This window comes from Suncus etruscus, chromosome 15 (genome assembly GCF_024139225.1).
Source record: "Suncus etruscus isolate mSunEtr1 chromosome 15, mSunEtr1.pri.cur, whole genome shotgun sequence".
NCBI lineage: Eukaryota > Metazoa > Chordata > Mammalia > Eulipotyphla > Soricidae > Suncus > Suncus etruscus.
This window is the reverse complement of record NC_064862.1, coordinates 66739399-66751484: the sequence shown is the minus strand read 5'-3', so window position 1 is coordinate 66751484 and position 12086 is coordinate 66739399. Positions and strand designations below refer to the sequence as shown.

General features: G+C 42.1%; 1 pseudogene; it reads right to left on the bottom strand.

Annotated features, from left to right (window-relative positions):
• Positions 1–2457: 2457 nt before the first annotated feature.
• On the bottom strand, positions 2458–3100 carry LOC126031281 (CKLF-like MARVEL transmembrane domain-containing protein 6; annotated as a pseudogene).
• Positions 3101–12086: the final 8986 nt, after the last annotated feature.

Below are 12086 nucleotides of genomic sequence, written 5' to 3'. Positions count from 1 at the left end.
GCTCCCTTACCTGTTTGAACAAGGTTGAAGGGCTTTCAGTTTTTAGAAAGTTATAAACAACCCCTTGCTCTGTCAATGTTCTAGAGCAGGGGTCCTCAAACTTTTAAACGGGGCCAGTTCACTGTCCCTCAGACCATTGGAGGGTCTGACTATAGTAAAAACAAATCTTATGAACGAATTCTTATGCACACTGATATATCTTACTTTGCAATGAAGAAACCAAACAGATACAAATACAATATGTGGCCCACAGGCCATAGTTTGACGTCCACTGTTCAAGAGTCTTTCATGAAGAGAATCAAGAATTTAGTTGCCCCCAGTAGCAGAAATTGTACCCTAATTAACTGGAAGTCAGGAACCAGAAGTGGACATGCAGATGTGTCTGAATGTTTGTGGGCGGCACTAAGCCTATTTCATTAGTTCCTCTGGAAAGGATGCATGAGTAGTGATGTTCTTCCACGAACAATCCTTAGCTCTAAGATGAGATACTGAATAGAGGTGTTGGAAAGAAACACTGACTGTATTGCCACCTACCCTTGGGGTCCCAAAGGTTATAGGGGAAAAGCAATGACTCTGGGACTGTGCAAAATGGCGATGTGAAGAACATTCAAGGGATATGATTGTCCTGCATGGAACTTCAGTGTCCTTCTCAGGCTTGCTGCACACCTCCATAACTGGGAACAGCCCCTCCCCAGATGCTTATCACGGTGTCCCACACAATGGCCTGTTGCTCTTGGGAAGTACCTGTAGGTTGTTAATAATGAAGACTAGGGATGTGGCCTGACATAGCCTCCCCTCCATGAGGCATGTTAGCAGGATCTGCTGTCTAAACACACTGATGACATTAGATAAGAGACTCCTCTCATAGATAGTAACCTATCATGTGGTGATACTTAGAGGAGATGCCAGAATATTGATGTACTTGCCAGTGTCGGGAAACATTCCCCAGAATTACTACAATCTTGAAGCAGGTGCTACAGGTGTCTGTGGTTCCACGAGGGTGTCCCATGAAAATGTGGTTTTTGTTGAGAAGACACTAATATCTATTCTCCTTAGGGCTCTATAGTGTGAAACTGCCCTGGGTCTCTACAATGGGATGACATTTTTCTAGATGACACTTGAAGTCATTGTTCTCGACTTTCTGGATGCCTGTTCCTAAGAAAACAAACAAACAAAAACATAAAATAATTTCTTCAAAAAGCCAAAAAACCCAAAACCAAAAAACCCAGAAACCTAAACTGAACTGAACAACCCCCCTCCAAAAAGAGAGAGGGGCCGAATGACAGTGCAACGGTAGGACATTTGCCTTGTACGTGGCTAACCTAAGTCAGACCTCAGTTTGATCCTTGGGATTCCCATATGGCCCCTCAGCCAGAAGCTATTTCTGAGTGCATAGCCAGGAGGATCCCCTGAGCATCAATGTGTATTGCCCAAAACAAAGCAAAACAAACAAAACATAACAGAAAAGAGAGGCCGGAGAGATAGCATGAGGTAAGGTGTTTGCCTTGCATGCTGAAGGTCAATGGTTTGAATCCCCCGTGTCTGCCAGGAGCGATTTCTGAGCATAGAGCCAGGAGTAACCCCTGAGCACACCCGCTGTTGGGTGTGACCCAAAAACCAAAAGCCAAAACAAATTTAAAACAAAATAACAAAAAAAGAAAGAATAACCTGAAATAGAGCAGTCATCTCAGCATAGCCTGTCTTTCCCTTCATCCCTCAACTCCATTTATGATTGTTACATGCTGCTCCTGACAGACCCAGATAGCCGCTGTGAAAGTGGCAGTAGTTCTGATATAACCAATGCTGTACTAAAGAGTGTTTAAAAAATTGCTCTTGTGGGTGGGCAGAGAAGAGTGTGTGCATGTGTTCACAGAGTACTAATAGCACACAAGTAATTAAAATCACTAAAATGTAGTAGTATATTGCCAGCAGCTTCTGTCTGGCAACATCAGCTGGACTTCAATGAATCCACTTTAGGGAGTAGTAAAATACTAGCCAGCATACAGTGAAATATGAATTATGATGAAATGAGAGACCACACAAGTTAAATGTATGGGGACTCACATTCTGGAAAGTATGTGACCACTTTAGTCTCCAAGCTAGAAGTATTTCAAGGGTAAAGGTGCAGACAGTCATACATATGAGAAGAATGATCACATTTTGTTTCTTTTCAAAACTAAGTCGAAACTAAGTAACTTTAAAAAAAAATTCTAAATGGATTAACTTAATCATGCTGTTTATACAATTCTAAAGCGAGGCCAAGTGACATTGATAATAATTTATCAGTTGAGCTTATGCGATTTAAAGAAGCAATTACTATATCCATCCCCATATCAAAAACCAAACAACACATAAAAAACCCTAAGCACTCCATTTGACATTTCAATTGTTATAAAAAACAAGCCCCCAAAATGCCTGAAGCAAAATAAAGCCCTCTGTGGTGACTGATGTAACTGCCACGATGCCCTTCCCTTTTCCTCCCCAATGAAGTGGTTTATCAAGAATAAAAGCCCTCCTAGACCTCTTGCCAGGTCTCAGGCACCAAATGGCCTCTGCCTCAGCTGACACTTGCTGTGTCTTCCTCAGGCATTGAGAGGCTCAGTGAGGGTGGCCTTAGGAGCCGCCTCGGGCTTGTTCAGCTTGTCCTCCTGTCAGTTTGAGATGAACATGACGACAGCATCTGTTATGAACACAAAACTCCCCAGAAACCCAAATACAATTGCAGCATATTCAGTTGGGGTCTGGTCTTGAGTGAAGGCAAAAATGAGGGATGCCAAGAAAAACACAGCTCCTGTGTAGCAGTAATATAAAAATCTGATACCCTGACTTTGGGAGATTCAACTTTATCATACACTGAGGTGCAGTAGACGACCAATATAAGGCGGCTCAGCAGAAAGGCACTACAGCTCACAAACTCAAAGAAGTAAAGTCTTCTGCAAATAGTACACTGGGACACCACTTCTTCACAGATAAAGGCCAGCAGAGACAGCACCAGGGCGACAAGCGGTACAGGGAGGCAGGCGGCGGGCAGGCGGTGGCGGGGCGAGCGGCCAGCCGAGGCCTCCTCGGTGCTGGGGTTGTACATGGCACCGTTCTCCATCATCCCAGCTCCAAAGGACTGGTTGCTCTTGCAACGCCCCTATTTTTTATATGTAGAATTAAGCATGATTAAAATGTTTTTACAATTCTTCATAATTTTCTGCCAAGGATATTAATAAGTGTATTACAAGAAGCTTTATGAATATGGTCATAGTTTAAACTTAATTAGAAATATGGAAGATTTTATTGTAAAAAGACCCTAGACGATCAAATGGGTTTAGGATTTTCTGTGCAAATTTAAGTAACATTTTAGTTAACATTAGTTACATTTAGTAACCTTTTAGTACTGTTTTTATGTCACAGCATCATGTTGCTTTGCATAAGATACAAGCAGGTGGCTTTCCTCTCTGCATGAGGAGTGATTCCCGTGCAGATAGGAAATCTTAAAATTAGTAAGGGGACTCCCAAAACCCTCTTTCGGTGAAATAATTGGGCTTGAGGTGGTGAGACAAGCAGGCACCCTTAAGCATTTGGCTGTAAAGACCAGGAAGACACTAAGATGAATGGCCTGAGTAAGGAAATTGGAGATTTCCTAGGAGTTTCTGAACCTGCACTAACTGGCCACAGCCTGTGGGACCTGCTCTCACCTTCAACCCTCAGTCTCAAGAAAAAGGAAAAGACGACTCGAGGTCAGAGTCTCTTCCAAACCTGAAGGGAAGTGGGACAGGCGAGACCTCTAGAAAATTCCTGCAGAGGTGAGATGCCCAAGGCCATTCGTGAGATTATGCTGAACTGTCCAACATCAGCCAAGCCTGAGTGACTACGACATGATAAACCTGCTGTGTCTCCAACCTATCCTCAGAAATGCTCTGTAAGAATGGGGGTGCCGGGCCTGGAGAGATAGCACAGCGACGTTTGCCTTGCAAGCAGCCGATCCAGGACCAAAGGTGGTTGGTTCAAATCCCGGTGTCCCATATGGTCCCCCGTGCCTGCCAGGAGCTATTTCTGAGCAGACAGCCAGGAGTAACCCCTGAGCACCGCCAGGTGTGATCCAAAAACCAAAAACAAACAAACAAACAAACAAAATAAAGAATGGGGGTGCCCCAGATGGAGATTTCTCCAGCAATATTGTACTTGTGCAAAGGAAAAAGCTAAAAGTTATTCAAATATCTGGTAAGGTAAAAAATAAAGGTGGAGAGAAAAACTATTTTTGTAGCTAATTAAATTAAACACATTCTAGTGCAGTGGTCCTCAAACTATGGCCCGTGGGCCACATATTGTATTTGTATCTGTTTTGTTTCTTTATTGCAAAATAAGATATATGCAGTGTGCATAAGAATTCGTTCATAAGTTTTGTTTTTACTATAGTCAGACCCTCCAATGGTCTGAGGGACAGTGAAATGGCCCCCTGTTTAAAAAGTTTGAGGACCCTTGTTCTAGTGGGTCTAACTTAAAACCCACTCTTTGAAGTAACTTATGTAAAAATGTTCTTACTAGTTGTACTAGACCAGATCATAAATTGTAAATGCAAGCATTAGTCTGGCTGAAGTAACTCAGAGCTGTGTTTATTGATAACGCTATAATGCCTTGATTTCGGTTGCTTAATTTGTGCTAAATTACAGACAATAATGACAGCTGTGCCATTCAAGTTGTACCCTTTACTGCTCCAGGGCCTAATTGGGTTAAGTAATATTCCCCTGTCTAATTGATCTGATCCTTTTTAGGTGTTAAGACTGCAGAAGTGAACCAGTTAACTGTTCATTTAGGTAAATATGAGATTTCACCCTATCTAGAAATTGGGACTACAGTCCCTTGCCAGCCTGAAGTAACTACAGAAAATTGATCTTCAACCACATTCTCTTTAATGACTTCTAGGGTGATGAAATCTCTAGGGAAAAAATGGAGCAGAATGGTCATCAGAAAAAGCTTCCAGGGAAATAAGGGGAAAAGAAGGGCCACAGGAATCAATGAGCCAAGTTGACAACTGAAAATAACACTATGCCTATCTATCCCAGAGGTTGGAGCAGGTAGCAAGGATAAATCGACACTGACATTTAACAAAGATGGGTGGTATAAGGGAAGGAGCAAAAATTATGCTTCCTGGTAAAAAAAAAAATTATTACAAGGTATAAAATGGGGGGCCGGGCGGTGGCGCTGGAGGTAAGTTGCCTGCCTTGCCTGCGCTAGCCTAGGACGGACCGCGGTTCGATCCCCCGGCATCCCATATGGTCCCCCAAGAAGCCAGGAACAACTTCTGAGCGCATAGCCAGGAGTAACCCCTGAGCGTCACAGGGTGTGGCCCAAAAAAAAAAAAAAAAAAAAAAACAAGGTATAAAATGTCTTCATCTCTGTCTGACCCAGTGTAGAAAAGGCAACTGCAGTTTAGGGCTCTATTGTTCTCTCCACCCCAACAGCTGTTTAAGTTGCAGGATTGAAGAGGAAGCAGAAACCTCCTTTTCTTCATGGTGGATTCACAGCCTAAATAAGAAGAAAACCCTGAAGATACAGCTGACTTAGCTCACAGGACCAGAACAGAAGACAGACAATCCTGGTATTACTTCGGCAGTGACCTTGATGACTGCACGGTAACTAACAAAAATGACACCCTTCTACCCAGACTGGATGGGGGTGTTGTGGGCCAGACTGTCACCATGGGGATTCCTCCCCTAAACCTTGACTTGGTGTAATTTGTTTGGGATCTCTAGGTATATACAAAATCTGTTCTTACTAAGGTGTAAGTGTTAAGAAAAATGAATACGGGTTCTGGGAAGAGAAAGTTTCCCTGCTGGATATAAGGATGCATCAGAGTAGCCTGATGGGAGCAGCACAGAGGGAGCTGGATCTGAGGCTAAGGCTAAAGATCTCAGGCAGAGTGCTGTCAACCTAAGTTGTTTATCTCAATAGGTTCTATAAAAATGTACCCAGACTAACTCTAGTAAGAATCATTAGTTAAGGTAAATAAGGAGGAAGTCAGCAGCTTAACTGTCTTAAAGAGTCAGTGTATGCCCCACAACCCTATACCTCTTCTTGGCTAGAGGGGAAGAGGCAATCAGGACCATCCTCTAGGGAATATAAGGTTTGGGCACATGCCTCTTACTCACCCCTGGAGAGGCCACCAAGGTCTTCTCCCCTTACCTAAACTATTGCAATAAGACTACAGTGACCAATATAGTTGCAGGGGGAAATAATCCTCATCAAGGCTAATTGGGCCATGGCTTTGTGTTTGTTTACAGCTGTTTTTGCCACCCAAAGTGAACTCACTAAATCTTGCTGGCTTTGCCTGTCAAGTGCCTCACCTAGTTATGAGAGCATTGCCATAGATGGGAACTATCAAAGGGGCAGAACAAGTCGATCAACTAGACACAGCAATTAGGCAAGATTTAAGGGAAATTGAAACCTCAGTCAGAACCCTCAAGGACTCGCTTGTCTCTCTCTCAGAAGTAGTGCTCCAGAACAGGAGGGGATTCAATCTTCTTTTTGAACAAGAGGGAGGACTGTGTGTGTGGCCCCCAGAAAACAATGCTGTTACTACACTGACCATACGGGGGTGGTACAGGAATCAGTGGACAAATTAAAGGAACTACTAGATGAGAGGAATGAAATTCCTGAGCACAGGGGGACTGATTTCAATCTTGGTTTAATAATTCCCTGTGGCTTATCACCTTAATTTCTGCAATTACAGGCCCGCTTGTTATTTTATTGCTTTTGCTAACTATAGGCCCATGCATGGTTAATCGCCTACTTCCTTTTATTCAGGACCATATAGGGGCAGTCAAATTACTAGTAATTAGGCAGCAGTATCAAGGACCGGAAGTGGGAAAGATGACTGAACTTTAGGGTTAAAGTTATGGCACACAAGAGAAGTGGGGATTGATATAGGGAAAGCAGAAAAGCAGAGCCTCTGCTTTTCCCTCTATGAGTTTACCCCCTCCCCCCTTCACTGTTGTCTGTAGAAATTCTAGTAAGTAACCACACTTCACTTATTAGGAATATTCTTCTTTGTTGTGGGGGATGCCAACGTAACTCTAGGACATTGTTTCACAGGCCTGTTCTATCTGTTACTTGATGTTTTAATGTTTCACTAACATTGTAAAACTATTACTTGATGTTTTAATGTTTTACTAGCCCCTAAGACAAGACTGGGTGGCTGCAAGATAAGAAAAGATGATGTGGGGCCGGGAAGGTGGCGCTAGAGGTAAGGTGTCTGCCTTGCAAGCGCTGGCGTAGGACGGACCGCGGTTCAATCCCCCGGTGTCCCATATGGTCCCCCCAAGCCAGGGGCGATTTCTGAGCGCATAGCCAGGAGTAACTCCTGAGCATCAAACGGGTGTGGCCCAAAAAACAAAAAAAAAAAAAAAAAGAAAAAAGAAAAGATGATGTTTGAAATAATGTAGCCTGTTTTATGATAATGCTTGTTTGAAATGATGTAGCCTGCTTCTTTGAAGGATACCCTATAAAAACTCTTCTTAAACAGAGCCCGAGGTCTTGGCCTGAAGCTCCATCTCCTGGTCACTGACCTCTGGTACCAGATTAAATTCTCACCTTTTGAGAAATGCATGGTCACTGCTTCTCTTTGGGACTCTTGAGGAGCTGAAGGAATGAGGGGGGATTATTCTCGCCCTTAACAAAGAAAACACAGCTCCAGAGATCAATTTATGAATCTGGCTGGGGACTAGAGGTGGCAAACCACATGGTCCATCAAGTGTTGGCATTGCAGGTCGATGTGGCTAGTCTATTGCACCACAATCAGGAACAATCCTTGGTCTAGGATATAAACTTTGTTGATAATGAATGGCCATAGGAGCTGAGCACAGAGCCAGGTGGGGCTCCTGCAGATATGAAGACACGTTGATATTTGGTGAGGCCCCTATCACTTGCAGTTGGGCAAATGCAGTTTATACTAGAGGGCAGACATCAGTCCTGGCAGCCACTTAGGAGCATTGCCCAGAGTTTGGCTTCGGTGTGGAGACAAACTCTGTCCATGGACTCCTCCCATGAGTGGGTGGGCACGAGACAGGGAGCACAAAAGGAAATGTCAGACCTTCTCTTGCAAGGAACCCTCTGCCTTCCTCTTAGGAAACATGTGTTTGCACTCACACTGCACTCCTTGACATAGCCTGGCCCCCATGGCCTGTTTGATCTATATAAAAAATATATATATAAAATATATTCTTCTATATAAAATAGAAGAAATAAATAAAAATAAATTTAAAAAATAATTAAAGAAAAAGTGATGGAGGAGACTACCTTTACATTTGGGAATAAACACACTAAGAGGTACTATTATAGAGTTATTAAATATACAAAGGAAATATAGGCATTCCCATTAAGTCTTTTGAGATATTCTTGTGGGGTATGAAATTCAGGGCACATGTAAAATATGTTTTTCTTTTTCTTTTTTTTTTTTTTGGTTTTTGGGCCACACCCGGTGACGCTCAGGGGTTACTCCTGGCTATGCGCTCAGAAGTCGCTCCTGGCTTGGGGGACCATATGGGATGCCGGGGGATCGAACCGCGGTCCGTCCTAGGCTAGCGCAGGTAAGGCAGGCACCTTACCTTTAGCGCCACCGCCCGGCCCCGTATGTTTTTCTTTTAAACTATATAACTGGAGGGCCAGAGTGATAGCACAGTGGGTAGGGTGATTGCCTTATCTGAGGCTGACCATTTACCAACCCAGGTTTGATCCCTGGCATTCCATATGGTACCCAAGCTTGCCAGGAGTGATTTCTGAGCATAGAGTTATCAGTAACCCCTCAAGTACTGCAGACAGTTCAACATTTGAAAATAACTTCAGAACCATTTTCTTGATATTTACTGAACTGAACAAATCATTGGAAGGGTGATACAATAACCTCAAAAGACTTTTGAAAGAAAGAAAAGAAAGAAGGAAGGAAGGAAAGAAAGAAAGAAGGAAGGAAGGAAGGAAGGAAGGAAGGAAGGAAGGAAGGAAGGAAGGAATGACTGGAGCTGTGATGCAGTAGTAGGGCGTTTGCCTTGTATGCAGCTGACATAGAATGGACCATGGTTCGATTCCCCAGAATCCTGTATGGTCCCCAAGCCAAGAGTGATTTCTGAGTGCATGAACAGGAGCTTCCCCTGAGTGGCACTGGGAGTGGCCCAAAAACAAACGAACAAATCAAAGAAAGAAAGAAAGAATGAAAGAAAAAATGAAGAGAAAGAAGAAAGAGAAGGAAAAGAAAGAAAAGAGAAGGAAAAGAAAGAAAAAAGGAAAGAAGGAACAAAGGAATTTGTCCTCCTTGTGCTTTCTTTTTTTTCCTTTTTTTTTTTTTTTTTTTTTTTTTTTTTGGTTTTTGGGTCATACCCAGCAGCGCTCAGGGGTTACTCCTGGTTCTGTGCTCAGAAATCGCTCCTGGCAGGCTCAGGGGACCATATGAGATGCGGGGATTCGAACCACTGTCCTTCTGCATGAAAGGAAAGCACCCTACCTCTATGCTATCTCTCTGGCCCCTCCTTGTGCTTTCTACAGGCTGTATTCTTTCCACTGATGGTGTAAATATCGAGCAGCACAGTAAACCCACCCTGAGTCCACCTCAATATATGCTCTTATCTTGGTCTATATTTTGTATGGGGAGTGGTATATGCAAGAAAAAAATAAATTAAAAAATTCAGTTGAGGGGCCAGAGAGATAGCAAGGCGGAGGAGGTAAGGCGTTTGCCTTTCATGCAGAAGGTCGGTGGTTCAAATCCCGGCATCACATATGGTTCCCCGAGCCTTCCAGGAGCGATTTATGAGTGTAGAGCCAGGAGTAACCCCTGAGCTCTGCCAGATGTGACCCCCCAAAAAAATTTCAGTTGAAGTGGAATGGGTGAGTTAAAGAAGGTAGTAGCATATCTAAGAGCAAAATAGCAGAAGCTAAAAATCAAATTAGTGATCCTAAAGAAAGGGTATATCACATCATCAATAAAGAAGAGGTAAATAGAAACTCATTTTTAGAATGAAGAAAATTTCAATTCTTAGTGCATAATAGCGGGAGGAACACCTTCAAATAATACAAAGTCCAGAATGAGAGGAAAGAAAAAGTGGGGAGGGGGGAATAGCTGGTGGGAGAGCTGATAGCTGAGAACTTCCTCAGTCTGAAAAGCTAGACTTGTGCAAGATTAAGAAGACCCAAAGATTTCAAAGAAATAAACAACACCTAGACCCGTAATCAAGAGTGGAATAAAAAAAAAAGTAGAATAATAGAGACTGATAATGGCAAGAGAGATGCAATCCATCAGATACAACAGAAACATCATAAAAATTATATGTTTACAAATGATACCTATAGGTAAGAATTAAATGAAATACATAGTCAAAGTACTATAAAGAAATTCCTCAATCTTGCAAGGTTTTCACTCAAGGTTTGAGAGTGATACAAGCATGTTCAGCCAATGGCTAAAGATACTTGATGCACCAAAACCAGCTCTGAAAGAATACTGAATGGTCTCTAAAGGTCAGACAGAAAAAGATGAAGGCAATTGCCTTGTAGGTGGCTGATTCCCCTTACTCTGAACCCTGGCACCCATAAAGTCCACTGAATATAATCGAGTGATGCCTGAACCCAGAGATAGGAATAAGCCCAGAGCTCTACAAAGCATGACTTCCTCCCCTACCACAAAAAAAAAGAAAGAAAGAAAGAAAGAGGAAAGAAAGAAAGAAAGAAAGAAAGAAAGAAAGAAAGAAAGAAAGAAAGAAAGAAAGAAAGAAAGAAAGAAAGAAAGAAAGAAAGGAGAAAACTCTGTTAATTTCTAAAAAAAAAAAAGTAAGAGTAGAACTTGCCTAGAACTTCCTGTGGCTAGTGGTTTTGCCCCTTGGCATCTGTCACCAAAACCAAAAGCTTTCTTTTGAGCAGATAAATGCACACCTGAGCTCACTCCATCACTTAGTACAATAGCCAAAATATGGGAAAAATTCCAACTGTTCAGTAACAGGTGAATAAAAGTATAGTATGCTGTAGTATATTATATATACATATCTCTACTGCACATATATGTATGCATATGGCAGTATATACTAGATATACATGTTCAAAGTAAGACTATGACAGTATAAGCAAAAATGAAATCTTGGTATTCAGTGCAACTTTTAGTCAACTGAAGATGGTCACATTAAGCCATCTAAATCAGAGGGAGGAAGATAGTCTGACTCATCTGAACACAGTATCAAACCATGGCAAAATGCGTTTTTTTATTTGAAAACCAAGATTACAAAGCAGTGTGACGAGAAGTTGAGGCTAATGAAGATGTAGAACACGGGAACTGGTATTCAGTAGGAAACAAGCCCTCTGAGGATGCTGAAGGATAGGATGGGGTAGGGAAGGAGGGAGGGGTCAAGTTGGAAAAATCTGGGATGAAGGATAGCTTTTAACCAGGAGGCGGTCATACTGAAAGGTGTCCAAGAGCTATGTATGTAATCCTCTCAGCTACTGCACTCCAAAGCACAGTGCAAAAATGGATAAATAGTACATATTAGCACCTGTTTGACCAGCACATTATGATCCTATTCAATTCTAGTCTCTTACTTTGAATTTCTTCTTTACTCTTCCTATGAAGGTTTTTCCAAAGTCAAACCTAGGAAAATTCCTAGTGAATTTCCCCTCAGTGACTCCAGTTATAATTACAGAATTCAAGGGATTTTTGGTGATTTTATTGATCTGAAACCCACTGAATTTTCCTTTAAGGCCAAAAAAAAAAAAAAAAAGGAAAGGTTGGGAAACCTCCTCCACCTCGGCTGGTGGATTTGCTTCTGGAAGGAAGGAAAGGAAGGAGGGTCCTGTACTATTTCCTTTGAGGTGCAGAAGCTTCTCAGCTTAATATAGTCCCATATTTTTATCTCTGCTTCCACTTGTTTGAGAGTGCTGTTTCCTTCTTTTTTTAATTTTTTAATTTTTAATTATGAGAACAAGGATGCAAAGAGGACAAAGTAAAGTTACAGTGGAAGGACAATCACCCATAACATAATTCTCAGAAGTCCCCTTGCTGATATCTTAACTTTGAAATTTCAGCCAAAGAACATTAAGATAAATAAGACAGAATCCATGTACAATTA